This window comes from Bos taurus, chromosome 27 (genome assembly GCF_002263795.3).
Source record: "Bos taurus isolate L1 Dominette 01449 registration number 42190680 breed Hereford chromosome 27, ARS-UCD2.0, whole genome shotgun sequence".
NCBI classification, from domain to species: Eukaryota; Metazoa; Chordata; class Mammalia; order Artiodactyla; family Bovidae; genus Bos; species Bos taurus.
The window spans coordinates 6,997,209-7,020,926 of NC_037354.1; the positions used below are offsets into that span (position 1 = coordinate 6,997,209).

The following is a 23,718-nucleotide window of genomic DNA, read 5'->3' on the forward strand; positions in this document are numbered from 1 at the left end:
TCCTGATAAGGTGAACCATAGCCTACATTGGATTATAGGCCGTTATTCAGGTATAAAAGGAAGTCAAACAGAGGGATGCGTCTGTTCAGAGAAGAAGAAGCTGCACTGCTTGGGACCTTGAAGAAAGAGAAATCAGCTGCTTGCTGTGGAGCCCTCAGAATCCGCTTGGCTTCATCAGCTCCTGCAATTTGGGGTTTTGGTGAGTCCTCCAAACTGAGATAGGAGTGTGTTCCTTTCCCTTAAATGTTATTTCTTATCTGTCTCTAGACACTGGTGTCAAAGCAGCCTTTTATGGTCTCTGACTCATACTGTGTCAACATTTTCTTTGCCATTCTCATTTCCAAATTTTGACTGGTCACATCCCTTTTTTTCAACTCCAACACTGTTGTCTTAAATCTATTTAATTATTTCATCTGCCTAACCGAAGATCCTAGCCATGTGCTCTCCAATACAGCCCCATGTGGCTGGAATATTTAAATTCCTGCAACCGAATAGCTAACTTTCACATCGTTGGTAGTGCCATCCAGATTTCAAGTCTCTTGTCATGATACACGTGTGGCACAGCAGTTTCTGTATCATACAACGCTGGTATAGAGCATGCCCTTCATCTTGGAAAGTTCTACTGGCTGTTGATCTCCATCTGATGTTTTTACTAATTTGTTTCTAAATACTTCATTTTCTGCCTCTCTGAATTACTCTCCTTTTATGGGTTTCATCAAGCAATTTTCTTCCTTTCTTATGTGACTTGAGATAGATTTTTATGTTGACATAATTATTTCAAGATGGAAGGTCTCTTGAAATGTGTCCACTGGTGTGACTGCCCTTTTGCATATGACTGGGGCTTCCTTCCATATCATAGGAATTTACCTGTTCCTCTTATCAGTAGAAGGAAAATTCTAAGAGTGAAAAAGAACATGTCACTTCACTCTGAAATTATCTTTAAGTCAAAATGAAAGGCAAATCTTGATCAGTTTTCCTGGACAGCCCCTCATGATCCATGGGGTTGCAGAATTGGACACGACTAAAGTGAGAATCCCTGGGATGGTGGAGCCTGGTGGGCTGCCATCTATGGGGTCGCACAGAGTCGGACACGACTGAAGGGACTTAGCAGCAGCAGCAGCAAAGTGACTTAGCAAGCACACACAGTCCATCCCACGGGTAATCCAATCAGTGATTCAATCACTTCCTTGAGTGGATTTTGGGGTTTGTGCTTTGTCCTAGACACTTGATTCCTCTCCACAGTTAGCAGAGGCATGGATCCAGGAATTCATTTCTGATAGGAAATGATCCCTAGGCTTTCATTTTTATTGTGAATGGAGGACTGGCGAGCAGGAGCCTGAGAGCAAATATCTTTAGGGAGATTTCTGTTTCAAGACAGAGGGGATGTGATGAAGGGATCGACTGTGGATATATGGAGAGGTTCCTCCCAAACTGGGTGATAAACATGAAGAGAGATTACAGGGAGCTTCTTCTGATTGCTAATGTTAGAGGTCATATTACAGGTAAAACCAGGGAGACCTTTGTTACCCTAAAGGAATTTGATCACAGAACACTGACTGAGCAAAATTAAATGACAGCTGCTCCTTCCTCTAGTGTAACTCTGTCATATTAAAGTTTTTGGAATCTTTGGGTGTCATTGGTAAATTGGCAAATAAAGCAATTTCTTCCCAAACCTGTTTTTCCATATTTTTTAACATCCTTGATCTAGAGAACTGCAACAGTCTATGACAGTAACACTGTGACTCCTGGATGCCGGCTACCTTCTGGTTCGGAGGATGTTAAGGATGAGGCTGGCCAGATAGGTGCTATGGTTTCTCCAAATGGAATAAGTCCTCGAATCAACTCCATCTAAAATAGGTCCTTCAGTTCAGTTCAGTTCAGTCACTCAGTCGTGTCCGACTCTTTGCGACCCTGTGAATCACAGCACGCCAGGCCTCCCTGTCCATCACCAACTCCCGAAGTTCACTCAGACTCGTGTCCATCGAGTCAGTGATACCATCCAGCCATCTCATTCTCTGTCGTCCCCTTCTCCTCCTGCCCCAAATCCCTCCCAGCATCAGAGTCTTTTCCAAAGAGTCAACTCTTCGCATGAGGAGGCCAAAGTACTGGAGGGGACTGATACTCATGTGCCTGTGGGACAGAACTAATGTCAGGGCTGAGGGGAGCTGGAAGGCAGTGTGTTTCCTGAGGACTGCCAGGGCTGTTGGAGAAGCATTGTGGGCGCATAAGGCAGGAGATGATCTGGGGGCTTCCAGAGTGTTTACCTACAGCAGTAAACCATCATCCACTCTGGCGAGAGTCAGGGTCCCCGAGGGTGGGAACCCAGGAGGACACTGAGCGATTCTGGGTGCCACGGGCTGATGAAAACAAAGTCAACGCTTAGCACGTTCTTATTTGCAGACTCTGACTTTCTTTGTTAGCAACCGCAGCTCTAGCTCTTCACATGGGATCTGGAAGAGAAGAAGCTGCATAGTATTCCCTGGACGCACCACCGGTTTCTGAGTGCTGGGCTGGAGCTACACCCAGGTGAAGGTTGGGGCTTGAATTCAGGTGGGTGTGGAAGCACAGGACTGGGGTCTCATGGCTTCTCCATCCTCAGGTTGGCCTGCCTAGTGCATGATCGGCTGTGAGTGAGATCCTGAGAAAGGCTTCCGGTGACTGAGCTTAAGGATGGAGCCCCTGGTGAGTAGTGATGCTTCCTCCTGAAGCTGCACCCAGTCCCCATCCTTCCTCAGCTCAACCGCCCATTCTGGACAGTGGTAGGGCTGCTCTGTCTGAACCAGAACATCCAGTTTTTTAGGAATTGGTGACATATAAAGATGTAGCAGTCAACTTCACCCAGGAAGAGTGGAGCCTGCTAGACAAGTCCCGGAAAAACCTGTTCAGAAATGTGATGCTGGAAACTGTCACCCACCTGGTCTCTGTAGGTGAGTCTGTCAACAGGGATGTGCCTGCACCTGTGTCCATTCTGTTCAATCACTCACTGAACAAGCATTTAGAACAGCTTCCCTGTGTCCTACTCCTGCTGCTTCCTGATTCTCTGATAGTCTTCATAATTACTTAAAGGAAGACATTCCTTTTCATGGCACTTTTCATTACCACACTGAAAGGTTATCTTGGCCAGGTTTCATATTTTTATTTTTTTAAATTTATTTAATTTTTAAACTTTACAATATTGTATTGGTTTTGCCAAATATCAAAATGAATCCACCACAGGTATACAAGTGGTCCCCATCCTGAACCCTCGTCCCTCCACCCTCCCCATACCATCCCTCTGGGTCGTCCCAGTGCACCAGCCCCAAGCATCCAGTATCATGCATCAAACCTAGACTGGCAACTTGTTCCATATATGACATTATACCTATTTCAATGCCATTCTCCCAAATCATCCCACCCTCTCCCTCTCCCACAGAGTCCAAAAGACTGTTCTATACATCAGTGTCTCTTTTGCTGTCTCGCATACAGGGTTATTTTTACCATCTTTCTAAATTCCATATATATGCGTTACTATACTGTACTGGTGTTTTTCTTTCTGCCTTACTTCACTCTGTATAGTAGGCTCCAGTTTCATCCACCTCATTAGAACTCTTTCAAATGTTTTCTTTTTAATGGCTGAGTAATACTCCGTTGTGTACATGTACAACAGCTTTCTTATCCATTCATCTGATGATGGACATCTAGGTTGCTTCCGTGTCCTGGCTATTATAAACAGTGCTGCGATGAATATAGTGGTACACGTGTCTCTTTCCCTTCTGGTTTCCTCAGTGTGTATGCCCAGCAGTGGGATTGCTGGATCATAAGGCAGTGCTATTTCCAGTTTTTTAAGGAACCTCCACACTGTTCTCCATAGTGGCTGTACTAGTTTGCATTCCCACCGACAGTGTAAGAGGGTTCCCTTTTCTCCACACCCTCTCCAGCATTTATTGCTTGTAGACTTCTGGATCGCAGCCATTCTGACTGCCGTGAAATGGTACCTCATAGTGGTTTTGATTTGCATTTCTCTGATAATGAGTGATGTTGAGCATCTTTTCATGTGTTTGTTAGCCATCTGTATGTGTTCTTTGGAGAAATGTCTATTTAGTTCTTTGGCCCATTTTTTGATTGGGTCATTTATTTTTCTGGAATTGAGCTGTAGGAGTTGCTTGTATATTTTTGAGATTAGTTGTTTGTCCGTTGCTTCATTTGCTATTATTTTCTCCCATTCTGAAGGCTTTCTTTTCACCTTGCTTATAGTTTCCTTTGATGTGCAGAAGTTTTTAAGTTTAATTAGGTCCCATTTGTTTATTTTTGTTTTTATTTCCAATATTCTGGGAGGTGGGTCATAGAGGATCCTGCTGTGATGTATGTCGGAGAGTGTTTTGCCAATGTTCTCCTCTAGGAGTTTTATAGTTTCTGGTCTTAGGTTTAGATCTTTAATCCATTTTGAGTTTATTTTTGTGTATTGTGTTAGAAAGTGTTCTAGTTTCATTCTTTTACAAATGGTTGACCAGTTTTCCCAGCACCACTTCTTCAGGTGATTGTCTTTAATCCATTGTATATTCTTGCCTCCTTTGTCAAAGATAAGGTGTCCATATGCACGTGGATTTATCTCTGGGCTTTCTATTTTGTTCCATTGATCGATATTTCCGTCTTTGTGCCAGTACCATACTGTCTTGATGACTGTGGCTTTGTAGTAGAGCCTGAGGTCAGGTTGGTTGATTCCTCCAGTTCCATTCTTCTTTCTCAAGATAGGTTTGGCTATTCAAGGTTTTTTGTATTTCCATACAAATTGTGAAATTATTTGTTCTAGCTCTGTGAAGAATACCGTTGGTAGCTTGATAGGGATTGCATTGAATCTATAAATTGCTTTGGGTAGTATACTCATTTTCACTATATTGATTCTTCCAATCCATGAACATTGTATATTTCTCCATCTATTAGTGTCCTCTTTGATTTCTTTCACCAGTGTTTTATAGTTTTCTATATATAGGTCTTTAGTTTCTTTAGGTAGATATAGTCCTGAGTATTTTATTCTTTCCATTGCAATGGTGAATGGAATTGTTTCCTTAATTTCTCTTTCTGTTTTCTCATTATTAGTGTATAGGAATGCAAGGGATTTCTGTGTGTTGATTTTATATCCTGCAACTTTACTATATTCATTGATTAGTTCTAGTAATTTTCTGGTGGAGTCTTTAGGGTTTTCTATGTAGAGGATCATGTCATCTGCAAACAGTGAGAGTTTTACTTCTTCTTTTCCAATTTGGATTCCTTTTATTTTATTTTTTTTTTCTGCTCTGATTGCTGTGGCCAAAACTTCCAAAACTATGTTGAATAGTAATGGTGAAAGTGGGCACCCTTGTCTTGTTCCTGACTTTAGAGGAAATGCTTTCAATTTTTCACCACTGAGGATAATGTTTGCTGTAGGTTTGTCATATATAGTTTTATTATGTTGAGGTATGTTCCTTCTATTTCTGATTTCTGGAGAGTTTTTATCATAAATGGATGTTGAATTTCATCAAAGGCTTTCTCTGCATCTATTGAGATAATCATATGGTTTTTATTTTTCAATTTGTTAATGTGGTGTATAACATTGATTGATTTGCAGATATTGAAGAATCCTTGTATCCCTGGGATAAAGCCCATTTGGTCATGGTGTATGATGTTTTTAATGTGTTGTTGGATTCTGATTGCTAAAATTTTGTTAAGGATTTTTGCATCTATGTTCATCAGTGATATTGGCCTGTAGTTTTCTTTTTTTGTGGCATCTTTGTCAGGTTTTGGTATTAGGGTGATGGTGGCCTCATAGAATGAGTTTGGAAGTTTACCTTCCTCTGCAATTTTCTGGAAGAGTTTGAGTAGGATAGGTGTTAGCTCTTCTCTAAATTTTTGGTAGAATTCAGCTGTGAAGCCATCTGGACCTGGGCTTTTGTTTGCTGGAAGATTTCTGATTACAGTTTCAATTTCCGTGCTTGTGATGCATCTGTTAAGATTTTCTACTTCTTCCTGGTCCAGCTTTGGAAAGTTGTACTTTTCTAAGAATTTGTCCATTTCTTCCACGTTGCCCATTGTATTGGCATATAATTGTTGATAGTAGTCTCTTATGATCCTTTGTATTTCTGTGTTGTCTGTTGTGATCTCTCCATTTCCATTTCTAATTTTATGGATTTGATTTTTCTCCCTTTGTTTCTTGATGAGTCTGGCTAATGGTTTGTCAATTTTATTTATCCTTTCAAAGAACCAGCTTTTGGCTTTGTTGGTTTTTGCTATGGTCTCTTTTGTTTCTTTTGCATTTATTTCTGCCCTAATTTTTAAGATTTCATTCCTTCTACTAACCCTGGGGTACTTCATTTCTTCCTTTTCTAGTTGCTTTAGGTATAGAGTTAGGTTATTTATTTGACTTTTTTCTTGTTTCTTGAGGTATGCGTGTATTGCTACAAACTTCCCCCTTAGGACTGCTTTTACAGTGTCCCACAGGTTTTGGGTTGTTGTGTTTTCATTTTCATTCGTTTCTATGCAAATTTTGATTTCTTCTGTGATTTGTTGGTTATTCAGCAGCGTGTTGTTCAGCCTCCATATGTTGGAATTTTTAATAGTTTTTCTTCTGTAATTGAGATCTAATCTTACTGCATTGTGGTCAGAAAAGATGCTTGGAATGATTTCAATGTTTTTGATTTACCAAGGCTAGATTTATGGCCCAGGATGTGATCTATCCTGGAGAAGGTTCCATGTGTGCTTGAGAAATTGGTGAAATTCATTGTTTTGGGATGAAATGTCCTATAGATATCAATTAGGTCTAACTGGTCTATTGTATCATTTAAAGTTTGTGTTTCCTTGTTAATTTTCTGTTTAACTGATCTGTCCATTGGTGTGAGTGGGGTATTAAAGTCTCCCACTTTTATTGTGTTCTTGTTAATTTCTCCTTTCATACTTGTTAGCATTTGTCTTACATATTGCGGTGCTCCCGTGTTGGGTGCATATATATTTATAATTGTTATATCTTCTTCTTGGATTGAACTTTGATCATTATGTAGTGACCGTCTTTGTCTCTTTTCACAGCCTTTGTTTTAAAGTCTATTTTATCTGATACGAGTATTGCTACTCCTGCTTTCTCTTGGTCCTTATTTGCATGGAAATTCTTTTTCCAGCCCTTCACTTTCAGTCTGTATGTGTCCCCTGTTTTGAGGTGGGTCTCTTGTAGACAGCATATGTAGGGGTCTTGTTTTTGTATCCATTCAGCCAGTCTTTGTCTTTTGGTTGGGGCATTCAACCCATTTACGTTTAAGGTAATTGTTGGTAAGTATGATCCCATTGCCATTTACTTTATTGTTGATACACTGTTTTTGTGTTTCCTGTCTAGAGAATATCCTTTAGTGTTTGTTGGATAGCTGGTTTGGTGGTGCTGAATTCTCTCAGCTTTTGCTTGTCTGTAAAGCTTTTGATTTCTCCTTCATATTTGAATGAGATCCTTGCTGGGTACAATAATCTGGGCTGTAGGTTATTTTCTTTCATCACTTAAAGTATGTCTTGACATTCCCTCCTGGCTTGAAGAGTTTCTATGGAAAAATCAGCTGTTATCCTTATGGGAATTCCCTTGTGTGTTATTTGTTGTTTTTCCCTTGCTGCTTTTAATATTTGATCTTTGTGTTTGGTCTTTGTTAATTTGATTAATATGTGTCTTGGGGTGTTTCACTTTGGGTTTATCCTGTTTGGGACTCTCTGGGTTTCTCGGACTTGGGTCATTATTTCCTTCCCCATTTTAGGGAAGTTTTCAACTATTATCTCCTCAAGTATTTTCTCATGGTCTTTCTTTTTGTCGTCTTCTTCTGGGACCCCTATGATTCGAATGTTGTAGCGTTTAATATTGTCCTGGAGTTCTCTGAGATTGTCCTCATTTCTTTTAATTTGTTTTTCTTTTATCCTCTGTGATTCATTTATTTCTACCATTCTATCTTCTAATTCACTAATCCTATCTTCTGCCTCTGTTATTCTACTATTTGTTGCCTCCAGAGTGTTTTTTTATCTCATTTATTGCATTATTCATTATATATTGACTCTTTTTTATTTCTTCTAGGTCCTTGTTAAACCTTTCTTGCATCTTCTCAATCCTTGTCTCCAGGCTATTTATCTGTGATTCCATTTTAATTTCAAGATTTTGGATCAATTTCACTATCATTATTCAGAATTCTTTATCAGGTAGATTCCCTATCTCTTTGGCTTTTGTTTGGTTTGGTGGGCATTTATCCTGTTCCTTTACCTGCTGGGTATTCCTCTGTCTCTTCATCTTGTTTAAATTGCTGAGTTTGGGGTGTCCTTTCTGTATTCTGGCAGTTTGTGGAATTCTCTTTATTGTGGAATTTCCTCACTGTGGGTGGGGTTGTGCAGGTGGCTTGTCAAGGTTTCTTGGTTAGGGAAGCTTGTGTCGGTGTTCTGGTGGGTGGAGATGGATTTCTTCTCTCTGGAGTGCAATGAAGTGTCCAGTCGTGAGTTATGAGATGTCTATGGTTTTGGGGTGACTTTGGGCAGCCTGTGTCTTGGAGCTCAGGGCTGTGTTCCTGTGTTGCTGGAGAATTTGCCTGGTATGTCTTGCCCTGGAACTTGTTGTCTCTTGTGTGGTGCTTGGTTTCAGTGTATGTATGGAGGCGTTTGATGAGCTCCTGTCAATTAATGATCCCTGGAGTGAGGAGTTCCCTGGAGTCAGGGTTTGGACTTAAGCCTCCTGCTTCCAGTTATCGGTCTTATATTTACAGTAGTTTCAAAACTTCTCCTTCTATACAGCACCATTGATAAAACATCTACATTAAAGATGAAAAGTTTCTCCACCGTGAGGGTCACCCAGAGAGGTTCACAGTGTTACATGGAGAAGAGGGAGGAGGGAGTTAGAGGTGACCCGAATGAGATGAGGTGGAATCAATAGAGGAGAGAGTGGGCTAGCCAGTAATCGCTTCCTTATGTGCACTCCACAACTGGACCACTCAGAGATGTTCATGGAGTTATACAGAGAAGAGAAGAAGGAGGAAGGAGACAGAGGTGGCCAGGAGGATAAAAGGGGGAAATGAAAAAGAGGGAGACAGATCCAGCCAGTAATCAGTTCCCTAAGTGTTCTCCACCGTCTGGACCACACAGAAATTCACAGAGTTGGGTAGAGTAGAGAGAGGTTAGGGAGGAGACAAAGGCAACCCGGTGGAGAAAAAGGAGAGTCCAAAGGGAGAGAGAGCAGTCAAGCCAGTAATCTCGCTCCCTAGTGAAAAATGGGTACTGAAGATTGGGTTCTTAAAGGTACAAAATTGGTAACAAATACATAAAAGCAAAAGTTAAAAATCTAGAGTAGAGTTTGGAATTTCAAAAATACAATGTTAAAGAAAAGAAGAAGGAAAAGAAAGAGAGAAAACAAACAAACAAAAACAAAGTCACAAAAATTATAACGAAAATATAGGTACAAAATTGATAACAAATACCAAAAATCTAAAATTAAAAATCTAGAGTAGAGATTTGAATTTCAAAAATACAATGTTAAAGAAAAGAAGAAAAAAAAAAACAAGGTCACAAAAATTATAAAAAAAAATATATGAAGTTTGCTTTAAAAATAGGGTCTTTTTTTTTGCAAAGTAATAGTAGGTTATAAAAGTGAAAATTAAAGGAATAATAGAGGACTTAAATTTTTTTTAATTAAAAAATAAAGAAAGAAAGAATGATCGTAAAAATATAAAAATGTATCTAGGACTTTCTGTGGTTTTGTTGTGAATATTGTGGGGTCAGTTCACTTTTGGCTAGTTCCTTGGTCCGACATATATTTCTCAAGATCTATAGGCCCCTTCCTATGTAGTCGGTACTAACCACAGGTTTTAATCTATGGCCTGTAGCTTGCAAGGCGATTCCCTCTGTTATAGCTTCTTCTGTTTGCTGGTCTCTTTGGTGTCTGGTTTCCGCCCGGACACAAAGGGAACGGTGGTGGACACTTTTATTTTTTTTTTAGGCTCACTTGTTCAGTCTAGCAGTGGGGAGGGAGGGACGCTGCAAACAAATAACACTGGCGTGTGCTCACAGTGCCTCAGCCACACTGGGTCTGCCCCCAGTCATGGCGCGTGTAGCCTCCCTGCCCACACTGCTCAGGCTCTAGGTTGTTCCCCCAGAACCATCCGTGGCTGGCCCTGGGCTGCTTGCACCTCCCGGCTCCAAGCCGCTCAGGTTCAGGCACTTGGGTAGTCTTCAGAGGCGCAGACTCGGTTAGGCCTGCTTTTTGTGCCCTTCCCAGGTCCGAGCATCTCAGGTGATGAGGTGTTTGGCGAGCACTATTGCTGCTACTTATCGCCTCCCCGCTGCTCGGTTATCTAGGTGTACAACCGGTGCACCTTCTCAGGCGGATGTTGACTGTCCAGACCCCCAAGAAGTTTTAGTTAGCAAAAAAGCCTGCTTACAGTTTTATAGATAATGTTTCTGTGGGGCTGCAATTGCCCCCTTCTGGCTCTGGCTGCCTGTCACCAGAGGGGGATGGTCTGCAGCCAGCTATCTCTGTTTAGTTCTTTGTTCCATGTGCGGGCCTGGCAGTGTCTTAGGTTAGGGCTGGCTTTTCACGTGGTAGATATCCCACAGTCTGGTTTGCTAGCCTAAATTATTTCGCTCAGATAGCACTCTGGGTATTCAGGCCAGATCCTTACTCTAAGCAATGCAGCCTGTGCCGCACCTCCCTGCCCAGCCCCCGCTTTCATATCTTTATTGGTACTTAGTCTCAACATTCGGAACAGGACTGGGGATTCAATGGACATTTTAATGCATAAATAAAAGGATCACATATTTAAAATAATAATTCTTCTGTTCGAATCACTCCATGAAGACTTACCACCGGAGTCCTGTATATGACATAATTTCGATTCTTCCTATAAGGTGAATCACTACTGGATCCTGTTTGACAGGAATATTCAGCCCACTGTAGAGTCTTTTGATCTTTCCCATTTGGAAAAGAATGAGGATTCTGTGGCCTCTCTCTGAACTGGTGCACGGGCATCAGCCTTAGACAGCCTCACTGTTTTTGCTGCTGCTCTGGGTTTCCTCCTGGTCTGCTGAAGGACCTTCACTATTCTGTCCGGTGAAGATGTTACCTGCACTAACCTTCAATTATCTCTTTATTGTCTTCACTACCTTACCCATGACTTGAGCACAGCAAAGGGTAATTAGTCCACACTCAAAATCCACATTTGTTTTTTTTTTTTAATCAAGCAGGATATCAAATTAGCAAATCAGATATGATTTCATAGCTGAAACAAGGAACAGAGCTGTGGACTGAAGGAGCAGGAGGTCTCCAAGGTCAGAGTCCAGGTGAGCGTCAGGGGCCTGGGCTTCAGGGCAAAACAGTTTCAGCTGGTGTGTTAAGTTCTTGGAGATACAAGATGAAAGTCTGATGAAGGCAGGGATATATTCCAAAGTGGAAGTGAGGACATTGGGGCATATTCCTCGTGTTGTCATCATTCTGGGCCCCTATCATCACAATTCATATTACTTCCTGCCATTTTCTCGTATTTAAGGAAGAGGTTTCTTATGGAGTTATTGCACTTAAATTTTCACATAGTGATTCTTGTCTTGAACCTTCCATTTCATGTTTTTTCCACCATTTTCTAACCCAATGTCACCTGCCCACATTACATTGTTATATTTTCATTCTGTTTTTATTTTCTAATAGACAATGATTTTTAAAATATTTCTTTCAAATACTACATTGAGTAATTCCTTGCTATATACAGTTTCTCCAACTGAGTGCCAATATTTGAAACATACTCAATGATCTTAGTGGTTGTCTACATTTTATTTCCCTAATGCCATTCTAAAATCTATATTTTTTCCATTCTTTAGGCAGTGAACGATCCCTTAAACAACAAGAAATTATATTCATGTGAAGTGTCTCCAGAAAGCACATATCCTCTACTATGTCAGTAGTAAGTTTCAGGGGTGGGAACCTCAGTCATCCAAATTAAAGACCCAGCAGTGTGATAAGTTGGTAATTGAGCACAGTTGCCTATGTGTAAGTTGAGATAAAGCTCTTTCAGAGCAAATTTTTGGATAGTCTGAAATTGGTTAACTGATTATGAGCTTAAAACTAATGTAAGGAAAAAAGTCAATAGCATGAACATTGTTCATCTCCTAGTCTTTAGAACACACTGAAGTTTTCAAAATTAATCTGATATCTGGGGTTTGGAAACTATAAAAGAGAATGTTTGTGCCTGAAGGGGAGTATCACAACATGATTGCAACTAACACGGGAGACATTTTACCAGGAGACTATTCCTGGTTGATGCTCTAGGGTGAACATGTAGAAGAATAAGTGTCTGCCTAGACATGGGCAAACCAGCAACAGCCTCATATCTCCTTTCCCAAAACAGGTTTCTCACCAGCAAGGGGATCCTGCTGCATGAACTAATTTGAGAGATGAATTAGCTTCTAGATCTTCACTTCAACATTCATCAATTCACTTAAGAAGGTAACATGTCAGCAAACAGTGTGGAAAATCATGTAGTCAAGGATCATTTCTTAATGCATAGGGTCCTATTCACACTAGAGGAAAATCATGTGAATGTCCTCTATGTAGAAAAGTCTTTAATAATTACTTTAACCTCAGATGACACAGGATGATTCACATGGGAGAGAAACCAAACAAATGCAGTCTCTGTGGAAACGGCTATTTTCTGAGAAACCACAACCGGGTCCACATTGGAGAGAAATGATTCGAATGCCACTTGTGTGGGAAACTCTTCAAAGTTCCTACCTGAAACATGAGAAAACACACAGGAGAGAAGCCCTATAAATTTCACCTGTGTGAGAAAAGTTTTCATCAAATCTCTTACCTTAGAAAACATGAGACAAACAATCCCAAAGAGAAGCACTATGAATGTTGTCAGTGTGGGAGTCTTTAGCTAAAGCTCTGGCCTTAGTCAGCACAAGAGAATCCACGCTGGAGAGAAACCTCACGTGTGTCTTGTGTGTGGGAAGGCCTTCAGTCAGTGTTCTGGATTGACTCTGCACAAAAGAACCCACACAGGAGAGAAACCCTATACATGTCAGGGGTGTGGGAGCACCTTCAGTCAATATGCAAACCTGAGAAAGCATGAGAGAACACACACGGGTGAACAACCCTATGAGTGTCAGCTCTGTGGGAAATGCTTTAGTCATGGCTCTTTCCTTAGACAACATGAGGGAACCCAGCACCAGAGAGAAAACCAGGAAGGCTCTCAGTAGACTTTCTCACCTGAGGTGACATGCTGTTCCTTCCACATTCCACACATGAGGAATGTGGGAGGAACAGCAGCCATAGCGTTAGCATTTAAACTCACCAAGTTCACACTCACTGAAGTAACTGTCTGTAATCAATATGGAGGCTCCTTCAGGCATCACACTCCCCGGTCCAGACACAAATCACCTGTGGACATGGATCCACATGAGCACTATCTCTGTGGCAAAGGCTTTAGTCGTTGGCCTGACCTCAGGTAACTTAGCAGCTGCTGCTGCTACTAAGTCTCTTCAGTTGTGTCTGACTCTGTGAGACCCCATGGACTACAGCCTACCAGGCTCCTCCATCCATGGGATTTTCCAGGCAAGAGTACTGGAGTGGGGTGCCATTGCCTTCTCCAACTTAGCAGAACTCCCTATAAATACAATATGGGTGTTTTCAACATCAACTCCCAACTCTTAAAGACCCTAGAGGATGTGAGCAGAGGATAAGAATGCCTAGTTTTTCTTTCATAATTACTGTTCAACGTGAGCCAACTCCATGTGGAGAACCACTAGGACTTTGATAACTGTCAACAAACATTTGTCCAAGCCCCAGGCTTGATGTGCACAAGAAATTCCATGAAAAAAATAAGCACTAAAACAAGAACAAAGATGAAGACCTTTGAGAAATACTAAAATGTATTAAGCAGCACCAAAGCATACTTCTGAACAATTTATTCTAGAGAAATGATTCACAGAAGGTTCTAAGAAATTCTCTCTCCATAGAGCAACCCCTCTGGTCCACATGTACTCAGACTATACAACATACTGTCAGTGTCATGAAGGAAGGGAAGTTTTCGGTGATCACTTATTTCTCAGTCAGCACAAACTTATTGCACTGAGGATGCAGAAATCCTAAAATCACAGTGGAGTTACAGCTAGATTTCATATCAGGAAAAAAAAAAATCCTGTGTAGGAGGTGTAGTGTTAGTCACTCAGTTGTGTCAGACTCTTTGTGACCCCACAGACTGTCGCCCACCAGGCTCCTCTGTCCAAGGAATTCTGCAGGCAAGAATAGTGGAGTGAGTTGCCATTCCCTTCTTCAGAGGATCTTCCTAACCCAGGGATCGAACCCAGGTCTCCTGCATTACAGGCAGGTTCTTTGTGTAGCAGGGCAAACCCCTGAAAAATCCTTTGTGCAAGCCCCTAAAAAATCCTGTAACATACAATCAGGTCTCCCTGGTGGCTCAGTGGTAAAAAAAATCCACCTGCAATGCAGGAGACATGGGTTTGATCCCTGGGTCCAGGAGATCCCCTGGAAAAGGAAATGGCAACCCACTCCAGTATTCCTGCCGAGAGAACCCCAGGGAAAAAAGAACCTGGGTGGGTACAGTCCATGGGGTTGCAGAATTAGTCACAATCTAGCAGTGGAACAACAACAACAGCAAACACGTGAGTAGATTGTGATTTGGGGAAAGACCTATTCATGAAAACGTGGCATGAAATGGAGAATGAAGAGACCTGGTGACGTGGATGTAAAATTCTGTAAGAAGTTAAAATTTGTGTGTACAATAATAGTTGTAAATATTTAAACAATCGTTTGTGGCCAAAGGAGCTCAGTGTTGCTGTCTGGTTGCTTTGTCTGTGGGCATGCTGATCGCTTCAGTCATGTCCAGCTCTCTTTGATCCCATGGACCAGAGCCTGTCAGGCTCCTCTGTCCATAGGATTCTCTAGGCAAGAATACTGGAGTGGGTTCCCATGCCTTCCACCAGGGGATCTTCCCAACTCAGGGATCAAGTTCATGTCTGTTTATGTCTCCTGAACTGGCACGTGGGTTTTTATCAGTTGTGCCACCTGGGAAGTCTGGTTTCTATGGTCCCCTGTAAACACAAGGATGCAGGTCTGCACTCTGAGAAAGTGGGCAGAGACTCAGCCCCATTCTCTGAGTCCCCCTTTCTCCACTGCTCTTTACACACATCTCAGCTCCACTCATTTCAACATCTCCCCACCCTATCTACCCCTTCAGGCCCTGGGGTGACACAGCTCTGATCTTCAGCTCCACTGGCAAGGTTTCCCAGAATGTCATGACCTGCTCAAGCAAGGACTTGGGAGGAGTCTCAGAGACATCTGGTCTTATATTATTTGAGGGCCTTCAACCTATGTCAGCAGATGGAAACCACCTGGGGCTCAAGAGACAGACATCTGATCTCTACCCTCCCGGACCTCAGAAATCTTTGTTATTTTGTCCCCAAATCTCTGAACTGAGCCAAGTGGATGAAGAGTTCCTTCCATGACTGTACTCTTTATCTTATTCAGCTGATTCCTGAATTATGCACACAGCAGTCTCAACAGAAACCCAGTCGTGTTACCCTCACATAAGCTCATGGGATAAATCTGCAAGAATATAAAATATCTAAAACTATCACCCATCGCACAAGCAGGTTTTTAAAAGAATTAGTGCAATGTCCTTTTCCAAAGAAAGAAATGAATGTCATCACAAAGCAAATCGCCCCTCTTGTCTGTAGGACTTGGAAAGTTATCTTCTGACACACATCCATCCTGAACCCATATCTCCTGGGAGAGTCTTCCCAGATATCCACTCGGATGAGGTGTGTTCCTGCCAGAGCAGCACAATTCCCCAAGAAGGCCCAAGTCCATCACAGAAACACACACAAGGATGGTACTGATACCTCACTACTTTTCTTTTTTTCTTAGTTATTTATTTAATTTTAGCTATGCTGGGTATTTTTGCTATGAGGGCTTTTTCTCTAGTTGCAGTGAGCCAGGGCTACTCTCTGGTTGCACTGTGCAGGCTTCTCCTTGCAATCGCTTCTCTTGCTGCAGGGCACAGGCTCTATGGTGCGTGGACTCAGTAGTTGTGTCTCCCGGGTGCTAGAATGCAGGCTCAATAGTGGCACATGGGCTTAGTTGCTCTGTAACATGTGTGATCTCCCCACACCAGGGATCGAACCCATGTCTCCTGCACTGGCAGGTGGAGTCCTGTCCTCTGAACTACCAGGGAGACTCCATCATTAGCTTTCAAAATCTCCACGAGGAATTCTGGGGACAGTCAGGTGGTAAAACTGAGCAAGGGTAAGGGGCAACCAATTGTCTTGTCTGTCTATTGTCATGCATTTCATTCCTTGGGTACAAATGGCTCAACAAGGTCGTGTGACCTTGGAGTAGCATGAAGGTCAGTTTGCAAAGACAACTTTCCCCATGGACACATCCTCGGCCTCCTGAGTAGCTTCATGTCATCCAGTGAAGTTTGTCCAGCACCCATTTTTCTGAGATTCTACTGAACAGATAGGAGGAGTGCACCTGGATTTCAGGTTGCTTTGAAATATATGTGGTGTTCAGCTACACCCCCAGAGAAATGGAACAGCAGTCAAAATATGTAGTGATGTGGGTGACAATGGGGTGAAGATTCTTTAATTTTTTTTTAATTTTAATTTTTCTGAGGTATTCTGTTATAATATTAGATGAGTTTTAGGTTTGCAACAATATATTTCAGCTCCTGCATACCGTGCACCTACTCGGCACCAACAATTTATCTTCCCTCCTTTACTCTCCGTGACTGTGTTACCCTTGGGCCCTCCCACCTGCCAATTCCCCGCTGCATCCACTACTCAGTTCCGAGTATCTGGTATGTGTTCTTGTGTGATTTGTTTTGTTCCTTGATTTTTTTCACTTGTTTTCTTTCTGTTTCTTGGTTTCTTCCTGCTTCACACATGAGTAGAGTCAATAGGTGTTTCTCCTCTCTTAATCTGTTTTCAGACATGGAAGGAACAAAGCTAATATATGACTTGGATTGGTCAGGAAAATCTTAACAAGGTCACATGACCTGGGAGCAGTAACAAGTTAGCTAAGAAAGGGAAATTCCACCACGGACCCTCAGCCACCTCCAAGGCTGCATCTCCTCCAGTGCACAGAGTCTGGTGCTCACCATTCTGAGTATCTACTGACAGATGGGAAGTACCCAGCTGGATTTCAGGTTGTTTGTTTTTATTTGGTGTTCAGTTTATCCCCCAGAGAAATGAGACGTAAATAAAATATGTACACAGGTGGCTTTATGCACTGTGAAAGTCGTTCAGTCCTGCCTGACTCTTTGCGATCCCATGGACTATATAGTCCGTGGAATTCTCCAGGCAAGAATATTGGAGTGGGTAGCCTTTCTCTTCTCCAAGGAATCTTCCCAACCCAGGGATCGAACCCAGGTCTCCTGCATTGCAGGCAGATTCTTTACCCACTAAGTCACAAGGGATGCACTGAGGCATGGATAATGTCATTTTTAAGTACTTCTTTTCTAGGATATCTTTGGGTTACAATAGTACATGTTTTATTTCTGTAAAAATAGATTTCAACTCTGGCATGCTATAAAACTGACCAGCACCAAAAACTGGATTTTTCTTTTACCATCCTGTGGGCCTCTTTTAGTGCCACCCTCTGACACCCGCTGCTCTGTTCTGTGAATTTGTGTTTATTCTTGTGTTGTTTGCTGTCTATTAATAATCTTTTGTACCAAATATGCGTGAATTTATAAGGTATATCTCTTTTCGGAAAATGTCTGCAAGATGTTTTTAGATCAAAAGTGATACTTAACCTTGATTGGATTAATACAACCTCATCAAGGTCAAGTGATGTGGGAGCAGACTCAAAGGCAGCAGGAAAGGGAAAGGACCCCTCTGACCCTCCTTAGCCACCTTCAAATGTGCACAGAGTGTCCAGCACCAACATTCTGAGCATTTACTGACAGGTAAGAGGGATGCGGCTGGGATTTAGGCTGATTTAAATTTGGTGGTGTGTGTACATAGGAGAAATGGAACAGTAGACAAAAGAGGTACCCATGTGGTCTAGGCGATGGGGTATGGATACTTTAATGTTTACATTTCATGATTTTTGTAGGGTGATTTTCTTGAAGAGATCTCTAGTCTCCCATTTGGTTGCTTTCCTCTCTTTCTTTGCATTGATCGCTGAAGAAGGCTTTCTTATCTCTCCTTGCTATTCTCTGGAACTCTGCATTCAGATGCTTATATCCTTCCTTTTCTCCTTTGCTTTTGGCTTCTCTTCTTTTCACAGCTATTTGTAAAGCCTCCTCTGACAGCCATTTTGCTTTCTTGCGTTTCTTTTCCATGTGGACGGTCTTGATCCCTGTCTCCTGTATAATGTCACGAACCTCCGTCCATAGTTCCTCAGGCACTCTGCCTATCAGATCTAGTCCCTGAAATCTATTTCTCCCTTCCACTGTATAACAATAAGGGATTTCATTGAGGTCATACCTGAATGGTCTAGAGGTTTCCCCCACTTTCTTCACTTTAAGTCTGAATTTGGCAATAAGGAGTTCATGATCTGAGCCACAGTCTGCTCCCAGTCTTGTTTTTGCTGACTGTAAAGAGTGTCTGCATTTTTGGCTGCAAAGAATAGAATCATTCTGATTTCAGTGTTGACCATCTGGTGATGTCCATGTGTAGAGTCTTCTCTTGTGCTGTTGGAAGAGAGTGTTTGCTATGACCAGTGCGTTCTCTTGGCAAAACTCTATCAGCATTTGCCCTGCTTCATTCCGTACTCCAAGGCCAAATTTGCCTGTTACTCCAGGTGTTTCTTGACTTCCGACTTCTGCATTCCAGTCCCCTAATGAAAAGGACGTTTTTTGGGTGTTGGTTCTAAAAGGTCTTGTAGTTCTTCATAGAACCATTCAACTTCAGCTTCCTCAGGGTTACTGGTTGGGGCTTAGGCTTGGATTATTCTGATATTGAAAGGTTTGCCTTGGAAACAAATAGAGATCATTCTGTGATTTTTGAGATTGCATCCAAGTACTGCATTTTGGACTCTTTGGTTGACCATTATGGCTACTCCATTTCTTCTAAGGGATTCCTGCCCACAGGAGTAGATACAATGGTCATTTGAATTAAATTCACCCATTCCAGTCCATTTTAGTTCGCTGATTTCTAGAATGTTGATGTTCATTCCTGCCATCTCCTTTTTGACCACTTCCAATTTGCCTTGATTCATGGACCTGACGTTCCAGGTTCCTATGCAATATTGCTCTTTACAGCATCGGACCTTGCTTCTATCACCAGTCACATCCACAACTGGGTATTATTTTTGCTTTGGCTCCATCTTTTCATTCTTTCTGGAGTTATTTCTCCATGGATCTCCAGTAGCATATTGGGCACCTACCAGCCTGGGGAGTTCCCCTTTCAGTGTCCTATCATTTTGCCTTTTGTACTGTTCACTGGGTTCTCAAGAACAAGAATACTGAAGTGGTTTGCCATTCCCTTCTCTAGTGGACCACATTCTGTCAGACCTCTCTACCATGACCCTCCGGTCTTGGGTGGCCCCACAGGGCATGACTTATTTTCACCGAGTTAGACAAGTCTGTGGTCCATGTGATCAGATTGGCTAGTTTTCTGTGATTGTGGTTTCTGTGTGTCTGCCCTCTCATGACCTCTCGCAACACCTACTGTCTTCCTTGGGTTTCTCTTACCTTGGACGTGGGGTATGACTTCACAGCTGCTCCAGAAATCGCAGCTGCTGCTCCTTACCTTGGATGAGGGCTATCTCCTCAGAGCCGCCCCCCTGACCTTGAAGGTAGAGTACCTCCTCTCGGCCCTCCTGCACCCGCGCAGCCAGCACTCCTTGGCTGTTGGGTAGCTCCTCTGGGCCACCGATGGTGTGATCACTCACCTAAAGCCAGACATCTTGGAATGTGAAGTCAAGTATGCCTTAGAAAGCATCATTACAGACAAAGCTAGTGGAAGTAATGGAATTCCAGTTGAGCTATTTCAAATCCTGAAAGATGATGCAGTGAAAGTGCTGCACTCAATATGCCAGCAAATGTGGAAAACTCAACAGTGACCGCGGGACTGGAAAAGGTCAGTTTTCATTCCAATCCCAAAGAAAGGCAATGCCAAAGAATGCTCAAACACAATTGTACCCATCTCACACGCCAGTAAAGTAATGCTCAAAATTCTCCAAGACAGGCTTCAGCAGTACGTAAACTGTGAACTTCCAAATGTTCAAGCTGGTTTCAGAAAAGGCAGAGTAAGGAGAGATCAGATTGCCAACATCTGCTGGATCATTGAAAAAGCAAGAGAGTTCCAGAAGAACATCTAGTTCTATTTAATTGACTCTGCCACAACCTTTGACTGTGTGGATCACATTAAAGTGTGGAAAATTCTGAAAGAGATGGGAATACCAGACCACCTGACCTGCCTCTTGAGAAACCTGCATGCAGGTCAGGAAGTAACAGAACTGAACATGGAACAAGAGACTGGCTCCAAATAGGAAAAGGAATACATCAAGGCTGTCTGTGGTCACCCTGCTTATTTAACTTCTATGCAGAGTACATCATGAGAAATGCTGGGCTGGAAGAAGCACAAGCTAGAATCAAGATTGCCGAGAGAAATATCAACAACCTCAGATATGCAGATGACACCAGCTTTATGGCAGAAAGTGAAGAGGAACTAAAAAGCGTCTTGATGAAAGTGAAAGAGGAGAGTGAAAAAGTTGGCTTAAAGCTCAACATTCAGAAAACGAAGATCATGGCATCTGGTCCCATTACTTCATGGCAAATAGGTGGGGAAACAGTGGCAGACTTTATTTTGGGGGTCTCCAAAATCACTGCAGATGGTGACAGCAGCCATGAAAGTAAAAGATGCTTACTCCTTGGAAGGAAAGTTAGGACTAACCTTGATAGCATATTGAAAAGCAGAGATATCAGTTTGCCAGCAAAGGTCCGTCTAGTCAAGGCTATGGTTTTTCCAGTCGTCAAGTATGGATGTGGGAGTTGGACTGTGAAGAAAGCTGAGAGCCAAAGAATTGATGCTTTTGAACTGTGGTGTTGGAGAAGACTCTTTAGAGACTCCTGGACTGCAAGGAGATCCAACCAGTCCATCCTAAAGGAGATCAGTCCTGGGTGTTCATTGGAAGGACTGATGCTGAGGCTGAAACTCCAATCTTTGGCCATGTCATGCAAAGAGTTGACTCATTGGAAAAAACCCTGATGCCGGGAGGGATTGGGGGTAGGAGGAGAAGGGGAAGACAGAGGATGAGCAGGCTGCATCGCAATCCCGACTTGATGGACATGAGCTTGAGTGAACTCAGAGAGTTGGTGATGGACATGGAGGCCTGGCCTGGTGCTGTGATTCATGGGGTCACAAAGAGTCAGACACCAATGAGAGACTGAACTGGACTGATTCATTGAATTTGTTAGATTAAACGTTATGTGTACAAAAAATATATTCCAATTCCAGTAGATCATAAAACTGGTGAGCACCAACAACTTGGGTGTTTCTGTTACCATCCTGTGGACCCGTTTCACTCGCTGGCCGTCCCCTTGCCACTATCCTCTGACATGCCCTGCTCTGTTCTGTGAGAATGTTTGCTTTTGTGTCATTTGCTTTCCTTTCTTTTTGTTTTGACTTATTTGCTTTTAAAATTTGTGTTTAATGTTCCACATTGAAGTGAATTCACAAGATATTTCTCTTTTGTAAATGGGTCTTCAAGACACTGAGAGATACAGGGTGAGTATTGTTGTTCAGTCACTCAGTTGTGTCTGACTCCCTGTGACCACCTGGGCTGCAGCCTACATAACGTTGATTGGTTAAGAAAACCTCATCAAAAAAGAAGAAAAAAAAAAGGAAAGAAAAACCTCATCAATATCATGTGACCTTAGGGGAGTATCAAGTCAGGGGGAAAGGGGAATTTCCCCTCTGACCCTCCTCAGCCACCCTGGAAGCTGCATCTCCTCAGCTGGAGTGTCCAGAACTCATGATTCTGAGCATCTGCTGACAGACAGAGGCTCACAGCTGAATTTCAGGTTGTGTGGTTTAAATTTTGTGTTTGGCTAGTCCCTCAGGGAAATGGGACAAGAGTAAAATCATGTAGTGATGTGGCTTTAGGCAGCTGGGGACGGATTCTCTAGTTTCTTTAGAATTTTATTTTAATTGTTTTAAGTTTTGGTATTATTCCAATATAATTTCAGTGAAGTTTTAGGTGCATCGCCATACATTTCAGCTTCTGTGAACTACACACCTTCTCAGCACCAAAAACTGCAGTTTTCCTCTGTTAGTATCTGCTGCCCCATTTCCTTTGAGGCTTGTCTTCTGATTTCCTTTACTCAGGTCTGTGTATCTTTGTATTTGCTATCATATCCATGTTGTCTTCTTTAAAATTCCTTTTCCTTATTTTCTTTTTGTTTGTCTTTTGTGTTCCACACCTGAATGAGATTGTGAATTATTTCTTTCTCTTCACATGTCTTCAGATGTGGTTAGACCAAAGGGAATAGATGATGTCACTTGGCTAAGAAACTCTCGACAAGCTCATGCAACCTTGGAGCAGCCTCAGGTCAGCTGGGAAAGGGACCTTCCTTCTTGACTGGTCTCAGCCACCATCAAAGCTGCATCTCCCTCAGTGAGAGCATTCCTCCCCCACCTCTATGATCATCTTCTACAGAGAGGAGGAGCACAGCTGGATTTTAGGATGGTTTGCTTTTTAAAGCTGGTGTTCAGCGTATTGTTCAGAAAAAAGTCCATAGTAAACTTATGTAGTGGTGTGGCCTGGCAAGAGCGGAAGGTGTCTTGAACTTTAAAGGTTCATTTTTTAAACTGAGTAAACATTGATGTTAATATTAGATGTTTCATTTGTACTTTTTTTTTTTTTTTGCAATTACAAAGCTAATTTTAAGACTTTGGGGTGACCTCCACAGGAAAAAAAAAAAAAAAAAGACTGGGAAAGTATAACCCCCTCACCCTCTGAGACTGGCTGAAAGGGAGAGAGGCTACCTGAGGGGAAGGAAGCACAAAAGGGACTCACTGCAGACTCATGGCAAAGGGAACGCCATCAGTCCTGGGCCCGGAGCCCTGCGGCAGGAAACCCCAGCGTGGGGGCACTGGCTTCAGGTGCACAGGCCAAGGGCAAGAGGGTTGCACACAAAGCTCCAAAGCTACTTGGCTTCCCCCTTGCCTTTTGCCTTTTTCAGCTTCTGCTGCGTGATCTGCATGTCCCTGTGCTTGGGGAACAATCGTCCCAGCAGCTCAGTGCTTTCCCTTAACCGAGCTGCTCTGCCTTTTCTTATTCTTCTGGCGGGCAAGTTCCTGCTGGCTACCTCGTGTCATGCTGACTGCAGTGACTCTGCCCTTTTGTACATTATTATATTTCAGCTTTTGGAACCTTATTCATGTTCACCACCCAGATTATCCTCTCTCACTGACACTACACATTTGACTGCCGTGACTCTCCTGCCTTCTTCCCTGAAGCTTCCTCCCTCAGTTCAGTTCAGTAACTCAGTCATGTCCGACTCTTTGTGACCCCATGGACTGCAGAACGACAGGCTTCCCTGTCCATCACCAACTCCTGGAGTTTCCACAAGTGCCGGGGTCCAGCCTTGGCTGATCCAGGGTATTCAAAGGAGAGACGGCATCAGCGACCTATTTATTTAAATATTCATCAAAGATATTAAGAGTAATAGAATGAGGATAGCTCAGTGAAGAAATTCAGTGGAGAAAAGAGGCTGAATAATTCAGCCAGAAAGTGAGAGA

General features: G+C 42.5%; 1 pseudogene; it reads right to left on the reverse strand.

The window, feature by feature from the left end:
• Nucleotides 1-32: 32 nt before the first annotated feature.
• On the reverse strand, nt 33-23,417 carry LOC112444592 (uncharacterized; annotated as a pseudogene).
• Nucleotides 23,418-23,718: the final 301 nt, after the last annotated feature.